This window comes from Chelonia mydas, chromosome 3 (genome assembly GCF_015237465.2).
Source record: "Chelonia mydas isolate rCheMyd1 chromosome 3, rCheMyd1.pri.v2, whole genome shotgun sequence".
Classification (NCBI taxonomy): domain Eukaryota; kingdom Metazoa; phylum Chordata; order Testudines; family Cheloniidae; genus Chelonia; species Chelonia mydas.
The window spans coordinates 196365797-196387504 of NC_057851.1; the positions used below are offsets into that span (position 1 = coordinate 196365797).

The 21708-nt window shown below is 43.2% G+C and overlaps 1 protein-coding gene and 1 long non-coding RNA gene across 6 annotated transcripts in view; both read right to left on the reverse strand.

The window, feature by feature from the left end:
- SHLD1 (shieldin complex subunit 1) overlaps positions 1-21708 on the reverse strand; it is a 67776-nt gene that overhangs the window by 19568 nt on the left and 26500 nt on the right. The window lies entirely within an intron of this gene.
- LOC122465261 lies at positions 4544-8519 on the reverse strand. Its single transcript, XR_006289971.1, has 3 exons — positions 8455-8519; positions 7377-7446; positions 4544-5721 (listed from the first exon to the last, which is right to left on the reverse strand). It is a non-coding gene; the product is annotated as an uncharacterized LOC122465261 (long non-coding RNA).

Genomic DNA, 21708 nt, shown 5'->3' on the forward strand with positions numbered 1-21708 from the left:
TCGGCAGCATCTGAGGCTGGCCACTCTCAGAGACAGAACACTGGACGAGATGGTCCTTGCATCTGATCCTATCTGGTACTTCCTCTGTACTCAAAGATACTGAAAAAATAAAGCAGCCACCAATACATTTTACTAGGCATCTCAGATTCCCAGACATGCACCAAAATTTTCCCACTTTCCAATATTCCAATAGAAGCTGACAGTTCTTCCTAGAGGCATCTAGTGAATGTGATAAGCAGCCACACCACGTGCCAGCGATCAGTTACTCAGGTTTGTATTCTTGTTCCGTGTACTTCCATATCACTCTCAGACTACAAAAGCTGCAGATTGCTGCACAAATGAGATTTCTGTGACATTTGGTCCAGAAGAACGAGGCGTGTCCTGTTGTTCAGAAGTCAGAATTGTCACAAGACAAGAACCGAGTGCCTAGAGATTTTTTCCAATGAAACATGAGAAGTCAAAGAGGGAAAAATTCACACTGAAGTACCAAAATAATGCATAAAATTCAGCAAGGGATTCTTAATACCAGCCAGCTGTGTGACCTTGGGGAGGTCGCTCAGCTGTGACCTGTAAAGGAGACACATGGATTTGTGACCTCTTTTGCTTGCTTGATGATGTGTGAAGAGCTCATTCATCTCAATGCTGACCCCCACATTTCTGTGCCAGTGAGCGATGAGGTGCGTACCCCACACAGGCAACGAATGGAGCTAATTATGCACCTGGCTGTACCTGGAGGGCACATCAGGCTTAATAAAGGTGAAGCCCAGCTGGGGAAGGAACTGGGTGATCACTACAAGGAAAGGATGCCCAGATTAGAAGGAGGCTGCAGTAGAGGAACACTGCAGTGCCTCTCCTCAGTAAAGAGCAGGGTAGCTCCATCAGGAAGATTATGATTTGGGACTGGCCTCGATGGGAGAGAGCAGCAGGGATGAAGGAATGGGCCTGAGAAGACCAATCCACAGGCAGATACCTTTGGGGGTAGATCAAAGCTGAGGATCCAGTCTCTCTCCAGAAGGGGGGAGACTTCAAAGTGAGCTGGCCGGAGGGCTGAGTAACGAGAAGAGGAAGCTATTGGTAGGCTATTGGTAGGGGGCACTAGAGAAGGAGAGCTTGCTACACCATTACCAGCCCCAAGGGGGTGTGCCAGAGGTGAGTCTACCCTTCCAAACTGTAGATGCATAGAAGTTACACGTCTAATGCTGCCCAATTGAGCGTCCACGTCTGCATGCACATCAGTCAGTGGCCACAAATTGCACCTGCAGGCAGAGAAGCCTGAAAACACTTCCCTAAGAATGTAGGCTGATAGAGAGGGGAACATCCGGACAGTTTTTTGGGTTGCCGCTACAGTTTAGGATTCCCTAGCACAGGACATCTCAACTTCAACCAGAGCTGGTACAAAACATTTTCCCTGCTCTTAATAACTGGCTAGTGCACTGGGGATGGACATATGGATCTGCTCCCTTCCTACCCCCCCTTGTTTTGGAGACAGGACACAGAAGTAGGCACACAGTGTCTGCTTATTCTTTTGTGCTCAGACCCAAGGTTCAGTAAGGCCCTACTGGGATGCGCGTGAGAGTCTGGGGATTCCCTCTCCCTTATATACCTGTGTGGGCATGTAGGCAAGTTGGTGATCCAGCTTTATATCATCTTTAAAATCTGCACACAGTGGTGCTAGACGATGTCCCAGGAGCAGAACAAAATCAGCAAGAGGCACTCTCTTGTGTGCAAACAAAACTCTACCAGCTATTAAGAAGAGGAAGGATGGCCCAGTGGTTGGGTCTGAGACTCAGGATTCCTAGATTAAATTCCCTGTTCCACCACAGACTTCCTGCATGATCTTGAGCAAGTCACTTAGTCTGTGTGCCTGCCTCAGTTCCCTACCTGTAAAATGGGGATAGCTGCACGTCAGTGCCTTACAGGGGTGTTGAGAGGATAAAAACATGAGATTATGAGGGATTCAGACAGAGTGATAACAGGGGCCTTAGAAAGATTAAACTTTCAAATGCTTTAAACATTTAATGGGCGACTTGTCATCTTTTAATCTTTTTTAAACTCTCCAAAGTCATGGGAGGGTAGGAATCACTTTTTTGGCTTACTTTTTTAATCTGTGTGCCAAGAAAAAAATTGTGTCCTTCTTTCCTCTCACATCACGGCGGTTGATCAAGGATGAGATACCAACCATACACAAGAACTGGAGGCCTTCTGTATATAACGGAGATCGCTATCTGCCTTTGTTCCAGCCAATGAAGGGAACACCTTATTACTGACGAAAGTCAAGGCTCAAATACTATTAAACAGTTGTCAAGGAAACTTCAGAAAAACCGAGAGAGAAAATGCATCTTCCATATAGGACAATGAAAAGCCAGCTAGATATAAAAGTTTACTATCTTGGGGATGTTTGTCATTTTGTAAACTCCTTGTCATTTTTGGTTGGCTTACTTCAATGCATTTTTAACAAGCATTTGGTTCCCATAAGCTCTGATGCAGTATTACATTAAGGTAATTAATGAGTAGAAAAATTATTGGAGCAGAGTGATGGACAAATTTACAGATCACGCTCAGACCCTGGAGGCTACAATTTGTTTTTCTTATTTTTACTCGCATTTAGGACTGACTGAACATTTTCCACAGATACTTTTTAAATGTAAAATTGGATGTCCACTTAAATGAAATATTTCATGAAAACTGTCTGCTTTCTGCAGAAAATTCTGACTTTTCATTGAAAAAACAAATACCCCCAAACCAACTATGTTTTACTTGGAAATACAGCCACAGTGCCTCACGGGAGTTGTAGTTTGGGGTCTTCATCCCCCTGTTCTCCTATATGGGCCCATTTCCTGAGCTACACTACATCTCCCATGGTGCACTTTGGCCATGGGACTCCATGATACGCTACGGTGTCTCAGCAAGAGGGGAAAACATGGGGCATCCTAAAAGTGGTTCTGACATGGGCAGCAGCAATGCCTCACCCTTGACCTGAAGGGGCCACTTCTTGTGTAAGAGATGAGTTTAGTCTCCTTGCCCATTCAGTCCTTGATCTCTCAGCTAGGTGCCAATACATGACAGCTGTCGGCGTGGTTTGTCTGATGTAGACACTTGTGCAGTATGAATTGAACGGAGATCCAACTTATTTCACCAAGCGCAAACAGTAACAGCTTCTGGTCCCTACCAATCTGGCATGCTAGGTGTTACAGATTGCATCTTGTTACTGATGTCCTTAGCCCTTCATTTTTAAACAGAATCAGCCATGAGGAGAGTCAGATGCACTAATCATAGCAAACAACTTACAGGAAGAATTCTCTGTTTGACTATCCACAATGATGACTTTGGGTGAAATTCTGATCCCACTGAAGTAAACGTGACTTTTGTCAGTGACTTCAGTGGAGCCAGGATTTCACCTTTTGAATTAATATTTTTTTAACAAATCTGATTTATTCAGAAATTGTTTAGTGAACATTTTGGACCAGAGCTGTTACAGCAGTGGTTTTAAACTTTTTTTCATTTGCAGACCCCTAAAAAATTTCGTATGCAAGTGTGGACCCCTTTGGAAATTCAATTGGTGGTCCGTGGAAGTCTTAGACTGAAAATTGACTGAACAGAATTCAAATATAAATGTTACACGTGCTCGGCATGCTTTTGACGCATCGTGAGAGAGCGCTAAACTGTGGGCTTCTATGGTAACGACAACACTTCCCCATTTTGAGCAGTAGATGGGGGTAATTCACATACTTTTGATTGATCAGAAAAACAGAATGCCTTTTCTGGGATCTGAAACTTTATTTTCATAGTTACCTTTTGTGGACCCCTTAGACATGGTCTGTGGACCCTCAGGGGTCCATGGACCTCAGGTTGAAAACCACTGTGCTATACCAACTTACTCCAGCTGAGGATTTGACCCTTTATATGATTCTATTAACCTATGAGCTAATTGGACAATTCAATTCAATTACCTCTGACATTCACTATTTGAGGTTTGTTTGATTGGTTACCCCAGCCATATGGTAGTATATCTGCTTCCTGATTGGATAACTTAAGCTTTTGTAATCATGAAAAAGGAAATTGGACATTTCAAGATGGTTGCATTAACACACTTGGTATGTACACACAAGTATTCTTAAGACTTCTCTAAATATTCCTGTGAACAAAAACTTATTCATACAAGAGTTCACAAAAAGCAACTGAGGGTTGCAAATAATATCTGGGCAAATGTGTGGTTTTTATGTTCATGTAAGAATTTATTACATCATTCAACCAGCTCTGGCGATGAGAATTTGGACTTGCATCATTGAAAATAGCAACTGTAATTCTAAAATATCACATCTGTAATAATAAGAGGGGAAAATAAATTGTGTTTTCAATGTCCATGAGACAGTTAATTTGATAATTTACCAAGTGCCCTGAAGACTTCAGTGTATGGATTCAGGGATACAAATACAGTATCTGATATTATTCCCAACATCTATTTGATATTTGCAGGACAGCTAAGCACTGGCAGCATTTATGAATAGTAAACACTAAGGCCTAATCATTTTTCAAGTGGATGTAGGGGTATTTGCAGGACTTAACACAGCAGTGAGATGAATGATAATTTGTTTAGGACTGCTTGCTGATTAAGGACTATTGGGGACTGTAATCAGTAGAGAGCCATGGAGTAAAGTGTGAGGAAAGCCTATAAGTTTGTCTATCACAGGTCAGATTTTCAGAAGTGTGCTCAGCTCTTATTTAAGCGTCTAAATAAAAGGGGTAGCTCTTGCTCAGCATCCAGCAACTCCCATTGTTCTCACTTGGTAACTAAATGGGAACGTGGCTCTTCTGAAATTTTGGCCCCCCCTTACCCGAGAAATATAAGAAGAGAACTAAGGCTTTGTCTACACTACCACTTTTGTCGGTAAAACTTTTTTCACGCCACTGACCAACAAAATACCCCTTTCCCGACTGACATAAGTTTCACTGGCAAAAGCGCTGGCGTGGACAATGTTATGTCAGCTGGAGAGTCTCTCCTGCTGACGTAGTTAACACTGCTTGTTGGGGGTGGTTTAATTATGCTGGCAGGAGAGCGCTCTCCTGCCAGCAAAGAGTGGCTACATGGGAGACCTTACAATGGCACAGTTGTAGTGGTACAGCTGTCCTGCTGTAAGGTCCAGAGTGTAGACATACCTTAAGGAATGAAAGTCACAGTACAGACAAAAAATAGAGAAAATATAACAAAGCTAAATAAACATCTAGCACCCATTTACAGAGGGAAACTTCTAGTCAAATAGGTGCTGTGCCTAGGAGAGTAGCCCCCTATTTAGGACAGATTAGTGGCCACAACATAAATCCAAATGCATCAAAAAGAAGTTTCTACAATCTTGCATTGAGTTGGAGGAATTCTGTTCTCTGCCAGCAACAGGCTGAGCTGATGTCTCTGGCCTGGCCAACCAAAGAACCGAGCCTTTCTGCAGGAGGCATCCTGGATTGGCTGGGCCAGTTAAAGAGCCTTTGAAAAGCTGAAGGAAGCCGCCACTAGGTTTTTTTAAGGGGCAGCAAGTTCATTTTAATAGAGTGGTACAGCTTACAGTTCCTTTCCTCTGCACTTGCAACCCATCAGATCAACTCCAGTATCTTGCTACTTGAATGCATTCTTTTATGGACTAATTTGTTGAAGGGGAAGATGGGGAAGCATGTGTGGATATTGCTCTGCTTACTTCAGATGATGTGCTGGTGGAAGTAATTAATGACCTGTGAAGAGATTTTTTTTCAGAATTGCTGTAAAATTGAAATGGGAATGAAAAGCTCATTTAAATTAAACTATCAAGATGAAATTCAGTTACTTTTAGCACTCTGGGAGCCAATTAAGTAGACAAGACGAAAGGCAAAAGTTATTATAATGTGGAATGTCTGTCTCCCAGATATGGAGCTTCTGAACACTGCTTCATTATTCACTGAAACGTGGGGCCTTATGGTTACATAAGACTAGGAACTTGATTTAATTAACAAAATCGCTTCAAAACATGACACTCACCATTCCTAGGTAAGCAAAGCCAAGGCTGGTCTTAAGATGGGTGCACATGACTTTGAGTGCGGGGTGGGTGGTGCCTGCATAGCCAACTGCCCAGCTTCACCATGTGTATTTATAGGCAGAGGTGATGGGCCAGATCCTCAGCAGGTCTAAATCTAGAGAGCTAGCAGGGTTTTCACCAGTTCAGGATCTGGCCTGATATGTTTGTGGTTTTCTATGGTGATTGCTACCTGCAGTACACAGGAAATTATGTGTGGCTGTAACTAGTGGGCCTGTGCACTGTGCAGAATGCTGGTCCTGGTCCTGTTCCAATATAAATGGCAGAAAGGCTTGTTAAACTGCAGGTTGGGTGGTGGCTGCCGCTGTTTCCTGCTGCTCCAGATCCCATTTCACGCCCTCCCCGGCTTTGTGAAAAGGGTTGTCGATCCTATTGGGACACCATGTTAGCAGGCGGTGCACTGACCCGCTCCTAACACAGCGTGCACACATGGGTTTTCCCATTCCTGGTGTTTCCTTCACCGTGGCTCCGTGGGAGACTTCTCTGCAGAGGCTGCACGAACATCAATGCAACCCCCCCGTCCTGCAACCCCCAGGCCAGCACCACTCACTCACTCGGCCCACAACCTCTCCTCGCCGCCAGCGGCCCGCGCCTGGGTTTCCAATGGCCGACTCTCAGGCTGAGTCTGGTCCTCTGACTGAACTGCCCAGCTTCTGTATATTAGGCTCATATTTTCAAAGGGGCCTCAGGGAGTTAGGTACCCTGACCACACTGGGAGCAGCCTAGCCAGTCTGTAACGTCAGATGTTAGTGTGTGTGAGATATAATTACATACATCTATGTGACACACTGAAGGAAACCCACAATAGGATTTTCAAAAGTGCCCAGGTGATTTAGGAGCACAGACCAGGATTTTCAAAGGGGCTACTGGGAGATAGGTGTTTAACTCTCCATGCATTTCACTGATATTTGGATACCTAGCTCCCTTAGGCGCCTTTGAAAATCCCACCTCTACCTTGTCGGTCACTATAAAGTGCCCAATCCCTGCATGCACGAAGATGCTTGTCTTTTACCCTATTCGACACAGAAAAATCCCAATTTACATCTGGCCCAGTTGACCACAACATATACATGTGGACATATTTCATACCCGTTTTGAAGCTTCATGACCGAATTTGCTCCAATTTATTGCATTTACTTCCTCAATTATTTTTATAATAGACAGCAAAGCACTCGAGAATGTGTTTAAGTCCTTCCCTATTCAACAAAACACTGAAGTCGACAGGATTTGAACCCATGCTTAGTTTTCAGCATGTGTTTTAGTGGATTGCTGAATCAGGGCCAATGGCAATTCTTTGTTTGTTTTAAAATCACTTACCCAAAGTTGTTTGTTTTTTAAAAAGAGAGGAAAAAGCTATTGTACTCTTCAACAAAAACAGCCCAAGGAACTGAAAGAAGGTGATTGAAAAGAAAATTACATTCTAGATACAGATAAATTATATTAGAGAGAGCATGTTGTCTAACAAGAACACTTTGGACTATGATACACATCAAACTAAATTAAATTACCCTCAAAAGCAGAACACCGTAAATTTATCAAAAAAATAAAAACAGGAGTGTTGAGCTTTTAATTGTTTTTACTGCAGACACAAACCAAAAACACTGATTAACTTAATGGGCAGAAGAGAGGTAATTAGTCTGCAGCAGATGTACCCGTAAAAGCAATGCTGTGACAGTGCTCCAGATTTAATCTGTCTTCGTTTTATGAAGACCACTGGTGCATTAATTTTTTTCCCCTCTAGGGTTTAGGACTTGAGAACTGCTCAGGACGCTCAACCTAATTACCCCTTGATATCACTATTGTTTGCTGCCTGCTGTATAGCGTATGCCACTAAGCCTAATCAAAGCTCCCTATCTGAAAACAGAGTTTAATTTCCTTTTTAAAAAGTTTTGTGAAAATATTAAAGATCAGGAAAATTGAGATGAACAGATTACTGAGCAATATGAAGGGAATCATACCAAAGAGGAGTTTACATGGAGGGGAGCTAGCATGTATTTGCATAAAATAATCTTTCACAGTTTTTGTGGTGTTTCAGTCATTTTCTCTAGGAAATTACCTACTGAGTTTCAGATATGGGTAGAATATTGCTAGAAGATTGTGACTCCACAGGCTTTATAAAATGCTTAACAGGATAAAGCAACAGCCACACACTAACTTTCCAAAGATAAGAGAGAGACAGCGGTTTCTTATTGTCATTTACTGTGGTGCCTAGATGTCCCCACTGAGACTGGGGTCCCATTATGCTAGGGTGGGGCACACATAGTCAGAGACAGTCCCAGCTCCAAAGAGCTCACAGTCTAAATCATGGGTGGGCAAACCATGACTTGCGAACTGCATGCAGCTCTTTTATGCTCGCTGAGCCTCCCATGACCCCACCCCCACATTCTCTACTTACCAGATGGTGGTGGAGGGGAAGCTCAGGACCTCTGCCTTGGAGCAGGGTTGTGGGGTAGGGGCTTCTGCCTAGGGGGAGAGGGGTCTTGGGCTTCAGCCCCACAGGGTGCACCTGCTGGGGCTCGGACTTCAGCAGGAGTGGGGCTGAAGCCCTGAGCCCTGGCAGGTGCCTCCCGCACGGCCGAAGCTCTGAGCCCTGGCAGGCACGCCCCAGCTCTCAAACTTCCGAATATTGTCGTATGCAGCTCGGAGAGTCAGTAAGTTTGGCCACCCTGATCTAAATGGAAGAGGAAGAAGGGTAATAGAGAGGAAGTGAGTTGTCAAAGATCACCCAGCAGGTCGGTGTCAGAACAGGAGCAGAACCCAGCTCTCCTGAGCCCCAGTCCACGTCCTTGCCTCTGCGCCATGCTTAAAATGAGCTTTATTTTTTTAAAATATTTATTTTGTTCTGATGCACACTGCTGCACCTCTGCTGGCAGTCGCGACGACGGCTCCGACAGCGTCGACTGCCCACATGAGTCTGTATTGCAACCACTGCGCTGGCTAGAGCGGCTTGGGTGCTGGTCAGACGAGAGTGGCTAAAACAGCTGAGTCGCCAATGGCACTCCTGTACAAAGAGGGGCTGGGCTGGTATCAGTGCAGCACAGGACATTTGAAGAAAACCACCAGGCTTACTTGGGAGACTAGCAGCAACCTCAAAAGGAAGTGGGAGAACTCATTATTGGGGTAGTGATTTGAAAAAGTAAAGCACCCGAACGTTTTCTGCCCCCATCTGAACATGCTGATGTTCATTCTCAACCCAACGGTGAATGATACAGTAACAGTTATTCATAGAATCACAGCCTTAAAGCCACAAGGGACCATTAGATCATCTAGTCTGAACTCCTCTTGATCACAAGCCCCAGAGTTCCATCTGCTTACTCCTGTATTGAACCCGATAACCCATTGATACGGTCAATATAGCTGCCATCCAGCCATTAGTATAAAACTCTCTGAATATGACGTGCATTAATCCCTGGAGATGATCTAAGGGCCAGATACCTGCAGATCATGTGCTGAGAGTTGGGCCTGCAAGATCTACATTATGTCCAAAGTAGAGGTTGGAAAAGGATTAATTATCTTCTAACAACACTACATAAAATATGGAGTCCAAGTCAAACCTTTTTGCAGCGACACTCTGAGTAATACCTTACATTGTGAATAAATCCACTGATTTTAATGGGACTATTCACAACCAAGGCACTGCTTACCCTGAGTAAGGATGGCTAAATCTGACCCTAAGTGATCAAAGGTTGCTTCCACCCTTTACTTTGACTGCACGTGCTCTGCAGATTAAAAGCCACTTACTGTATTTCTTATATTTCCCCAAAATGCTTTTGTTACAAGGATAATGCCATTGTACTAAGGATGGTTTATTGTACTGTTCGCTTCTCGTTTAATTTTTTGCCTGTAACCAAGAGCGCTGGGGCACATTTGTGTCACTGACATTTTTCAAAGGCTGCACTGAGCTTTTGGGAATATTCACACTGAACATTAAACAGAGCACTGATGTTCCTGCAGCCACTGCCCACAGCCAGCAAAGCCCTTCTACAGAAAAGTCCCATGGGACTCATCTACAAACAACTGCATTGCCAGGTTCTGTTTACAGGAACAAAAAGGAGAGGAGAACACCATTACAAATATACATTTCTGAAGGAATATTTGTTTGTTGCTCAGGGGAAAAGTATGTAGCTTTCCCTATGTAGGACCAAATCTTTTACTGAGAACTCAGGGCCAGATCCTTAGCTGGTATCTCTCCATCGACAGCAATGGAGGGATGCAATTTGACACCAGCCCGTGATCTTCCCTGTGCTCAAATATCCCAGCTTTATAGTTGAAACTGCTGGAGTTGAAGAGCAGATTGTGGCCAATTTAAATTTTCCCTGATATTCCCTTCCACTCTGTTGTAACATAGGAATGAAATCCATTAGCACGAGCTCACAGGCAGCAAAGTTCCCCCATTGAATTGAACTTTGTTTCTGGAATGCTGTCACTGATTCTATGCATGACTCACACACATTATTAAACAAGCAGCAATACCAAATATTCTCCGACAAAGCACTGGTGCAGTACGAAATGGATTCACTCGCACTGTTTATGCTTCAAGTCTCAAGCTATCTTTATTATCTTTAATTAACACTGCATCAGGAGAAAAATTTAACTACAGATAACTCCAATTGGCAGGCCACAGAGGAAGCAAAGCAGTCATTTATTTTTGTGGGTTTAGTTTTGTGTTAATATTCATAGAGAGAAATAACCTACAAAAAGGTAAACAACATAGAGTTTGTATATGTCACCAAATACTTCACGTTTCACATGATAGCCAATGCAATTATGCACCATATTTTTTTTTATATATATATATATATATATATAAAAAATCGGAACATTACACAGACATCAGATGTTAGGGTGAGGGTAACAACAAAAAAAAGAGGGTGGAGAGAGACAGAGGATGACATTAGGCAAAAAAGGGAAGGAAAGGACTGGAAAGGTGGAGAGTTCGGGTTAATGGAAGACGAGGGTTATTTGAGCTATCTCAGGCCAGGGCTACACTAAAAAGTTAGGTTAACCCAGCTATGTCGCACAAAGGTGTCAAAAATCCACCTGACGTTAAGCCAGCATAGCCCCCAGCGTAGACAGAGTTATGTCGACGGAAGAATTCTTCCGCCTCTCAGGGAGGTGGTAATGCATACATAGCTGATGGGGGTCTGGGGAGTTTATGAAGCATTTTCAAGGTTTCCAGTAGCTCTCGGGCCTCTGGCAGTCCTACGGCATCTGCACCAAATAGATAGATTGTTTTAGTTGTAAGTATTGTCACTCCGCTGAGGGAGGCAAGTCACAGCACTACTTTAGTATTAGAAAAAGACAAAACTCTCATCCTTGACTAATTGGAAAATCCATACGATGCCCTTGCTCAGCTAGTTCTTTCAAATTATAGTTCCCCCCACCCCCAGATAGGAACTTTTTCCATGACAGCAAGGATGAAATTGGTATCTCTTTGCTAGGCTACCCCAAACCCTTTGCAGAGAAGCATTGTAATATTGATTTCAACAGGGATTGCAGATTTGATAATCGGGTTTTGTTCCAATTTAGCACTTTAAAAGAAGGGAGTTTGAGGCTTCAAGAAATTACTGCTAAATTGCAAGGTAGCAGTGAACAAATCCCATTTGTTTCAAACCTTAAAAAACTAGAAAAAATATTTTAAATAAACCAGTTATATGCTCTAAAGGCTAAATGAAAAATTTCATCAGCAGTTTTCTAGAAATTGCTATAAAATTGTTTCAAATACAGGTAGGTCTTGTGGTTAAGCACTGGATTAGGACTCAGAAGATCTGGGTTCAATGCTTAGGTCTGTCACAAGTCACATAATTTCTCTGTTCCTTAGTTTCTCATCTGTAAAATGGGAATAATACTGCTTCCTTTTGGCACAGAAAACATAGGAATTGTCAGACTTCATCAGATCTGAGGTCCATGATCTAGTCCAGTGTTTTTTCTCTGACATGGCCAGAACCAGATACTTCAGAGAAAGCATAAGAATCCCACACTAGGTGGATGTCATAATACATCTTGATCTCTAATAGTCAGAGACTGGTTTAAACCATGAAGCTTAATATTCCTTCCAAACTTTTTGTTACTATTAGCACTCTGGATATTTTTAGCCATTTGTCCAAGCTTTTCTTAAATTTTGCTAAATTGTAAGCCTCAATGACTTCTCGTGGCATGGAGTTCCACAGTCTAATTATATATTCTTTGAAAAAGTATTTCCCGTTATTAGTTTTCAATTTGCCACCTTTTAATTTGGATTGTTGTCCCCATGTTCTTATGTTATAAGACAGGGAGAACAGAAGCTCCTGATATACCTTCTTTAGGCCATTCACCATTTTTTACACTTTTATCATGGCCCTTTTTCTTGATCTCCTTTCTAAAGGTAAACAATCACACCCATTTCAACCTCTTTTCATATGAGAGTATTTCCCGGCCCCCAATCATGTTTATGCCCCTTCTTGGGCCCCCTCTAGTTCTGCAATAGTCTTTTTGAGATCGGGTACTAGTACTGCACAGATTATTTCAAACGAAGCCAATGATTTATAGAAAGGCATTATAATATTTTCTGCCTTATTCTCCATCCCACACTTCCACCCTTTGCCTGTCTTGTCTATTTAGACTGTAAGCTCTTCTGGACAGGGACAACATGTATGGACAGTGTAGCCCACTGGGGCCCTGATTTCAGCTGGGGTCTCTAGGTGGTAAAATAATACATAAAATAATAGCACTGAACCCCCTCCCGCACCAAGATTTCTGGGAGTGAAACTGTCAGGGGTTTGTCTTCAGGTGTACCCCAGAGATTATTGGCACAGTAAGAAGCACTGTCTCATGGATGACAGGTTTCAGTGGTAGCCGTGTTAGTCTGTATCAGTAAAAAAAAATGAGGAGTCCTGTGGCACCTTAAAGACTAACAAATTTATTTGGGCATAAGCTTTCGTGGGCTAGAACCCACTTCATCAGATGTGTGAAGTAAAAGATACAGGAGCAGGTATATATAAATGAAAGGATGTGGGTTGCTTTACCAAGTGTTAGGTCAGTCTAACAAGATAAATCAATTAACAGCAGGATACCAAGGGAGGAGAAATAACTTTTGAAGTGGTAAGAGAGTGGCCCATTACAGAACGCAACACACATCCTTTCATGTATTTATACCTGCTCCTGTATCTTTTACTTCACACATCTGATGAAGTGGGTTCTAGCCCACGAAAGCTTATGCCCAGATAAATTTGTTTGTCTCATGGATGTTATTTTTAAAAGAGACAATTGGTTCACGTATTGCCCGCATGGGTACAAAAAGTCAAAGTCCACTGTGCAAAACCAAAATGACCAACCCCACTCAGCGAACATAAATAACGAAACCCAGCGAGAAATCCCTCAACGTGCTGAAAAGAACAGCGCAGAAAACAGTCATTTGCTTGGCAGTGCTTATTACAGCAATAAATAACCAGCTGCCAGCTATCGTTAGTGGGTAACCGTAGAGCGAAGGCTCAGTGTCAACACAGAAGCACTGCTCAGCCTGGCAGCATTCCATCCATCTCCAGATATTTTTTTTTTTTTTTTTTTAGGTAACCAAGGGGCTCAGCTAGCACAAAATCTAGAACCCGGTTTACAAAGAAAAAAGATATTAACCCTTTCTGACCTGTGCGCCCAATGCCACATCCGCAGCCCTCAGACTTAGCCCAAGAACTTGGCTTCCGCCTGTGAGCAGCTTCCCCACTCAGCCCGGCAAGCACATGGACTGGCTACGTAACTGCGCCACAGAAGCTACTTCAAGCATTAAAGAGAAGCATCCGTGCAGTGGCAGATTCCACGGCGCTAATGCACTGTCATGCTAAGAGCCCCATGGAATTCTTTCCTTAATGGATAATTTGGGGCTCAACTGTAACTGTGCTGTTACTCATGTTATGGTTCCATCTAGAGGCTGCTACTGAGATTGGGGCAAACAAAGGAAGTGTTACCCATTTCCATGGGGAGAACGGAGGCACAGAGAGATTAGGTGATTTGCACATAGGAAGTCTGTAGCAGAGCCAAGCACTGAGCCCAAATTTTCCACAGCCCATTCTACTGTTTTAACCACAAGGCCACCCTTCCTTTCAAATGAGATTAGTTCTGCAATGATTACCAAGTAAGGCTTTCACAACTGGGCTACTGAGATATATGATCAAGACACTCCTCATGAGAGGATCTCTCCATCATAAAAAAAAGCTTTTCTTGCTTGCTGTTTTATATGTTTCACGAAAATACCAGACATCTCAAGTGCTTCCGAAGTTCCCATCTAGCCAAGATGCAGTTAGAACGTTCGCACTTCGCGTGAACCAAGCCAGATTTAAGTGGCAAGTGTGAAAGAAACTGGATCAATTGTACCAAACAGAGTGACGCTCTAACAAAAGTATTGACAGACGGACATGACTAATACCACAGTTGCTTTAGGACTTATGTGCAAGTGCATATTTTTTACTCTGATTTTTCAGGGGTGTGTGTATGAAATACCTCAATCTTTTAGGACCAGATATTTTATTTATTGTAATATTTACACACACATTTTCTGTGACTCATGATCTTTTAGGACCAGATTATTTTTATATATACACACTACACAAAATCTGGTCCTAATAGATTGTTAGCTGCTGAAAATGTTTATTTGTCTCTTCACTTCCCCATCTTAATAAACTGTCTGTCTGCGTTCACACATCACTAAACTCTACTAAAATAAAGAGAGGGAGGCTGGAACCTACGCCCTGGATCAAAGCATCCCCTGAAATTTTGGTGGAATTAAATGCAGCTCCAGATCCCAATTCATGCCTGGCTTTTACCTTTAAAAATTGGATATTTATTTCAGCCTAACTCCCAATCTTTGGGAATGTTCAATCTGGACCTGAACTTTGTGGTTCTGGCCAATCTCAAAAGTAAAAGGAAGAGACATTTAGACCTATATTCAAACACAAAACATTATGTGGTTGAGACTGATCAAGGCTCTTCTATACAGAGGAAGCAGGCAGTATCGTCAGCTGTCTCAGAATGCAGTCCAGTTGCAGCGTTCCCTTAGTAGCGACGGTATTTGCACCACAGACTAAGAAGGAAGATTATCCTGTTGAGAAAAGTCCTAAACCTATTTAACAGGGGCCCATACTTTGGGGATTTTGTAATTCAATTAACTCAAAGGGCAAAGAACTCTCAAGCAAGGTCTGGCTGAGCAGTGAAGCCGATCGCCCATCTGCAGCTACAATTTCTTGTTAAGGATTGTTCATGCAGGGAAAGAGGGGAGTGCAGACTTGAGGATATGAGTAGTATCTTTAAATTGATAGCAAGAAGTCAGCAAAAGGGGCTGGGAAGGTTCAAGGCAGTGGCTCTAGAGAGAGAGAATAATATTGCTTTCCTTATTCTTACAGTTCTTTGTTGAATGTTAGGAGAAAGCAACCCTTTCTGTGATTTTTTCCCCCAGCCTGACACAGGGCCCATATGGCTACATGCTGTGTCACTTACCAGACTTTTTCACCACCACACACCTTCCCTGCAGCTGTAGGTTTATGATTTGTATTTCATTTGTTTCTCTGCTGACCCCTTTGAATTCCTTTTCACTTCTCTGTGATTTTAATGCTACTTGTGGGGTTGGAGAGAGGAAGGGGTTGGCCACAGAGACCAGTCGTTAGAGACCAAATACAGTTCGGGGGGGGGGGGGGGGGGAATGGTAAGGGGAGAAGATTTGTGCAAGTCTGAGGCATTGCAGAAGCTATGATCTCCATTGCCAAACAATGGTGCAATAAAGCAGGACTGGCCAGGGTTCACTCACACCAGGACTCACTGCCCTTGTCAGAGTAGAGGGCAATCAAAGGGAGTGAGAAAAGATGGTGCCCAGGTAAATGTAGCATCTAGTGGACATGTTTAAGTAACAGAGACTGCCAGTCGAGCAACTAACCGAGGGAGAAAAGGCATGAAATAATTGCAGTGGCTCTTGTGGACAATACAACAAAATTCGATACCATTCCAGCCCAGAGAGAGCTCCCCGAGAAAGAACATTTTAGCAACTTTAACAACAAAATGAACCAAAAGTGAAAGTTGCTAGAGCACTAGTCTTATGCTTGGAATGCAAGAACTACAGGCCGGACTTCCCTCACGGCATGCTGGCAGGTCGGACAGATGTCCCGGACAAAGGCTTGTTTGGGACAGTTACAAGAATTAAGAGAAAAGCTCTAGCTGAAAACTTTGAATCCAGAGTCACCCTCAACATCAGAGCTTTTGGTTTGAGTCAGCTCCCCTCTGTGCTGCTGGATAGTTCCCACATCTACCTGAAGCCACACAGAAAACATACAGTGGCCTGCAAGTACAGGGAGGCAGTATGGTCTAGGGGGTAGGACACTATACTGGGACTTAGGAGACCTGGGTTCTAGTCCCTGCCTGCCAGGTGACTGCTCTGTGACTCAGTTTTCTCATCTGTAAAATGGGAATAACAACGCTGACCTCTTTGTAAAGCACACTGAGATCTACTAATGAAAAGTGCTATGTAAAAGCTAGGTATTATTAATATCCATTAACTCAGTGAGAGGTATTCTGATTCCACATGCACTCAGGACTGCAGAAGCCTCCTGGGAGCTGGCCACAGCTACCCCTATTACTTTCCCACTCAAATTACATACACACACCCATACAATGTCTGATCAGGCATAAGCTTTTCTCCTGTACAGGAATGAGTGGCTTCCCCCTACAACCTCATTTCCACCACTGACGTAACAGAGTGCAACTTGGCTGCAGCTAACGAGTTACTCTTGCAGTGGTGTCGGACCCAGTGCTGTTACTCAGTTGGGCCTGAAGGAGTCCTCCCCATCCATTAAACGGAATCTAAGAATATCTGCCTATTAGAAGTTCAGCTCGGAGGAGCTCTGTAAAGAAGCTTAATGAGAATCACTGCTTCTCACTCCACCAGCGTCAGGTTCCCTCTACCAGCGTCAGGTTCACCCCACCCCCAGTGGCGGATTCATTTTCCAGTGCCACCACGAAGCAACTCCAAGGAAACCCTGCAGTCAAGCAATGTGTCAGAAGAAGACCTGAGGCCAGGGGAGGATCTGAACAGAGGCTTCTCCTTTCTCTTGCTACTTTCCCCTTTGCTGAAAATATGTAATATGATGGCTGCTTCCTAATGCATTCCTTCTGCTGCAATATGTTACAGCTTTGTCTCATAGCACACAGACACCTTACCTGAAGTAACTCACAGAGAAAGGGCTGGAATTACAGAATGGTCTGGGCTGCAGTGAAACACTTCCTTTAAGGAGGCTAAATGGCATGTTTCAGCACCCGAGACCCAGAACGGAGTGAACCTTACACAGAGTTGTGCCTTTGAAAATCAACCCCTAAGTGACTTGGGTAAGAGCCAAGAATAGAACACACAAGACCCATCTCCCAGTCCATTGCCATAATTATTAAGCAACATTCCCTGGTTCTTAAACAGCAGACTTCTACCAAGCACCATATGCACATACTCAGAAAAGCGAGTGCAATATTTAAAAGACATCACAAACTGAACCTCATAGCTTAGGATATGAGGTTATTTTGAAATACCCGGTTTATGCAGTTCTTGGTCCTAACAACACTCAGATATACACAAGACATCTCAGGACTGTATGCCCCGACATATGCTAGTTACATAAGACGTGCCCATAAATCTGTAATACAGAACGTCTGAGTTACATGAATAAGTAATCAGAATGACACTATCTGCCACATCAGCAGTAACTATACAGAATTACATAAGAGAACACGAAATAGAGTGGGAGGGAGAGACATGTATATACACACGCTCTAATGGGATGGTGTTGATCAACATAAAATAATCTGTTCCTTGGATTACTCTAGAGGACAAAACTCTTTGGTGTGGGTCTGCTGGTTAGATTTCACACAGCACATGATGCAGGATGGAGGATAAGGGATGGGCACGTAGCAGTGATGGGAAGAATAACTCTGAGACAATCAGAGAGGAAAGCTATTTATGTGTGAGGCAAATATGCAGAGAAGGTAGATTGTGGAAACAACAGCAGAGCCATATTTGCAGTTTTTAAAAGACTCAAGGACCCAGGTTTTCAATCTAGGCATTTATGCTGTGCTCATCACTAGAGTATAAGATCCCTGCAGATGGAGGTCCATGTGTACATTTCTTCCTAAACTGCAAGCATATTTGCCATGACTGTATTTGCATCTAGGTGGTAAATCCATGTACATCTGTTTATTTGCATGGGCAGGTACTTCAATTGCATACACAATTACAGTAAAAGCATGCTTTACAAAATAAAATATGCTTATAGACTTTAAGGCCAGAAGGGACTATCATAATCATCTAGTCTGATCTCCTGCACATCGCAGGCCACAGAACCTTATCCACTCACTCCTGTAATAGACCCCTAACCTCTGGCTGAGTTACTAAGTTGCAAAGAGAAAAGGAGTACTTGTGGCACCTTAGAGACTAACCAATTTATTTGAGCATAAGCTTTCGTGAGCTACAGCTCACTTCATCGGATGCAAGGTTCCTTCCCCACTCTGAACTCTAGGGTACAGATGTGGGGACCTGCATGAAAACCTCCTAAGCTTACTTTCACCAGCTTAGGTTAAAACTTCCCCAAGGTACAAATTAACTTTATCCTTTGCCCCTGGATCCACTGCCACCACCAAACTTTAACTGGGTTTACTGGGAAACGTAGTTTGGACACGTCTTTCCCCCCCAAAATCCTCCCAACCCTTGCACTCCACTTCCTGGGGAAGGTTTGGTAAAAATCCTCACCAATTTGCATAGGTGCATCCGATGAAGTGAGCTGTAGCTCACGAAAGCTTATGCTCAAATAAATTGGTTAGTCTCTAAGGTGCCACAAGTACTCCTTTTCTTTTTGCGAATACAGACTAACATGGCTGTTACTCTGAAATCTGTTAAGTTGCAAAGAATACGCCAGTGGCTTGTGCCCCACTGCAAAGGAAGGTGAAAACCCCCCAGGGTCTCTACCAATCTGACGTGCTGGAAATTCCTTTCCAACCCCAAATATGGCAATCAGCCCCAAACCTGAGCACGTGGGTGAGGCCTACCAGGCAGACACTTGGGAAAGAATTCTCTGTAGCAACTCAGAGCCCTCCCCGTGTAGTGTCTCATCCCTGGCCATTGGAGATTTTTGCTAATAGCCATATGCCACTGTAAGCAATCGCATCAACCTCATCATACTATCCCCACTGTAAACTTATCTAGCTCAGTCTTGAAACAAGGGAGGTTTGTTTTTTTTTACCCTCTTCCCCCATTACTCCCCTTGGAAGGCTGTTCCAGAACTTCATTCTTCTGATGGTTAGAAATCTTTATCTAATTTCAAACCTAAATTTACTGATAACCAGTTTATATCCATTTGTTCTTTTGTCCCCATTAGCCCTTAACTTACATAACTTCTCTCCCTTCCTGGAGTTTACCCCTCTGATGCATTTGTAGAAAGCATTCATATCTCCCCTCAGTCTTCATTCTGTTAGGCTAAACAAGCCTTAAGTCTCCTCTTGTAAAATAGGTTTTCCATTCCTCTGATCAGCCTGGTAGCCCTTCTCTGCATCTGTTCCAGTTTGCGTTCATCTTTCTTAAACATGGGAGACCAGAACTGCACACAGCATTCCAGATAAAGTCTCACCAGTGCCTTGTATAATGGTACTAACACTTCTATTTCTCTATTGGAAATATTTCAGCAGATCATAGAAGATTAGAGTTGGAAGAGACCTCAGGAGGTCATCTAGTCCAACCCCCTGCTCAAAGCAGGACCAACCCCAACATTCTAGGATTGCATTAGCCCTTTTCATGGCCGCATCACAATGGAGGCTCATAGTCGTCTGTGATCGACTCGTAAACCCAGGTCTTTCTCCTCGAGTCAGTTCCAACTGATACATCCACAGTTTACAGCAAGTCTACTTCTTGTTAATTCCTAAATGCATGACCTTGCACTATTAATTTCAGGGTCATCCAAATCTTTTTGTGTGATATTCTGGGCCTCCTACATATGGGCAATACCTCCCTAACTTGGTATCATCTGCAAATTTTATTAGCACATTCCCATTTTTTGTGCCACAGTTGTTAATGAAAAAGTTAAATAAAAGTGGTCCCAAGATTGATCCTTGAGAAACTTCACTAGCAACATCCCTCTAGCCGGCCAGCTCACTTTTCAGCATGTAGCTTCCCCTTTAACCACTTCTTTACCGCTCTTTCAATTCTCATATTAATACCCATCTTCTCCAATGCAACTAATAATTTCCCATGTGAACTGAAATCCAGGCAGGTTAGATCTACTGCCTTTGCCTTGTGTAGGAAATCTGTTTTCTTCTCAAAGAAAGAGACCAGGTTGGGCTGGCACACTCTACCTTTTGTAAAACCATGTTGTATTTTATCCCAGTTAATTACCATTTACCTCTATGTCCTTAACTACGCTCTCTTGCACAGTCTGTTCTAAGACTTTGCATACAATTGAGATTAAGCTAATGGGCCTATAGTCCCCAGATCCCTTCCCCGCCCCCCTTTCTTAAGTATCAGTACTATATTTGCAATTCCCCAGTCATAGGGTGTGAACCCCAAGTTTACGGATTCATTAAAAATCCTTCCTATTGGAGTTGAAATTTCATGTGCCAGTTCCTTTAATATTCTTGGATGGAAATTAGCCGGGCCCCACAATTTAGTCCCATTAAACTGTTTGACTACTCAATGTAACCACCTGTGTACTGTAATATTCTGCAACTAATCTTGCACTTACGCACTTTTTCCATGGGGGAAAACCAATTAAATACACACAAACAGCACTTAGGTTCAGATTAAAAAGGTCCTTCCATTTGACAACTCCCCATAGCGGAGTTGTACAGCACAGTTCAACTTCCCTTGAGATGTCTGGTTGCAGTTACATATTTGGGACCAGGAATTTGATAGAGATCTGATCCGGTACCCCTTGCTATGTGAGTAGTCTTGCTGAATTCAATAGCATTCTTTGTGCAAGTAAGAACTATTCGGAATAGTAATCACTACAGGATGGGACCCAAAACATGCAAACAGCGCTTCATGGGTCTGAGCCAATCCCCATTGACTCCAGTTGGCACTGAATATCACCCTATGTCAGGTTACATCATATGCCCTTATTCAGGAGTTCTCCACCTGGAAGGGTCACAAACAGGTGTCAGGGCTTCCCCCTCCCATGCCAGTAAATGGGAGTGGGGTCCTGGCCGGCAGGAACAGTGGGGGTCCCGGTATGGAAAGGAAGGGTCTTCAAACATGGACATGGTTGAGACCCACTGCCCTTTTTCACTGAGCCCCCACTGCAGGCATTCCTCACCTTCACAATATTGTGGCTTAAAAATTAGTTCTATTTCTAATAGGACTTTACAAGACACTTTTCAATGACCCAGCCGACACACTGAAATATTAATGCTGGTTTAAAAGCTGCAGGAAAAGGTAGCATTCATTTTATCCAGCAAGGTTATCTTGGCAATTTTATGTTTTATAACTTGCTGGCTGCTCAGCATGGATAACACCCAGTTTGGGTCATTTCTATAGAATCTGCACTGTCACAAGGCCGAGAGAAAAAACATAATGCAAAGCTACAGAGAGCAGCTTTATTGTACAAAAAGACACCTTGGCAGACAATGCCATCTAACACACTAATGAGAGAATCCACCAACACCA